Here is a 1,358-nt window from a genome sequence, read left to right on the forward strand (position 1 = left end):
GGTGATCTCATCCAGTATCTCTTTTAACCTCATTTCCTCAATTTCTCCTTCACTGCCTTTTATTAACTTACATAAGGGTAGTAGTCTACTGTTGGCAAAATGTTTTCACACACAAGGAGCTCTCATAATAATTCTAAAGATAGTAATACTAGCCTGCTATATTCTCAATCAGGCATGCTTGTACATTTCCTATCACTCAAGCTCTGCAAAGACCAAAAGCCAACAAAATGGAAATCCAGACTTCATCTCACCCTCTTTTACCATTTCTAAACTCTGTTCAAGACTCTTGTCTTACAGAATTCACTGCTGTCCCATTTTTTGTTGCCAACATCTACCAGCCTTCTGCTCACACCACCAGAGCCTCTGATCTGCATGTAGCCTGGAGTCATCCACTCCTGTCTGATCTCATGGTGTCCCAGATCATGTCAAAGTCTATGATTAGGGCTTATTCAGCAGCCTACCTTCATCTCCAATGACTTTCCTTTCAATCCACTTCCACAGTCATACCCTGGACTTCATCACAACTCAGATCTGCTCTACTTCTGAAATATTTTACTCATATTTGCCTGTCTATGTACAGCCTCCCTTCTTTCTAAGTCATTCTACTCACAGCCATATCAGTCTGCAGTCTCTCAATAATATCATATATTACAAATCTATCAGCTTTTTTCTGGATTCACTCCCTTTCCTATTCAACCTTTACCCAAGATCCAGATCAATAAGTTCCATAACATTCACCTCTTTTGCATCACTTTCCACCAATCATACCAACCTTGCAAAATCCCGTCCCAGAGCAAGCTATGTCCTGGTTACTCGCTTTTCTGGCTAAAAATCACCTAATGGAAGGATTGATGCCACAAGAAATTCATGGTTTCTACCTCTGCTGGATCTTGAAAACCTCCTGGGCAACCTTCTAAGCATCACTGGTACCATCTACTCCACTCTCCTCAGTGCTGTCCCCAACTTCTGTATTTGTCAGAAGACCAGGACTCAGCCACATCCTTCCTCAACCTCGGCAGATCAACTCACTTTATATGTAACCAAGAACATTTAGTCTAAAACAATGAACATTTTTTCCTTTACAAAATTACCCACGTCTATACCCCTCCTTTTCATCTACGTCTGTTTCTTAGAAAAACCTACACTCCAGCTGTGTCTCTCCTTTACTGACACACCACTACCACACTCACAGCACTCTGACACCACATGTGAGTTTTTTCACCCACACACCAAGTAATCCTATGACCCCAGCGAGGTGCCCTGCAGTTTAACTCAATTCTGACACTATCTATCTGGAGATAGCATCAGACCCCACAAGTTAAGGATTCAGTCCCACATGGCAGCCCCCTTCAGATGCC

The sequence above is a fragment of the Manis pentadactyla genome, chromosome 16, assembly GCF_030020395.1.
Source record: "Manis pentadactyla isolate mManPen7 chromosome 16, mManPen7.hap1, whole genome shotgun sequence".
NCBI classification, from domain to species: Eukaryota; Metazoa; Chordata; class Mammalia; order Pholidota; family Manidae; genus Manis; species Manis pentadactyla.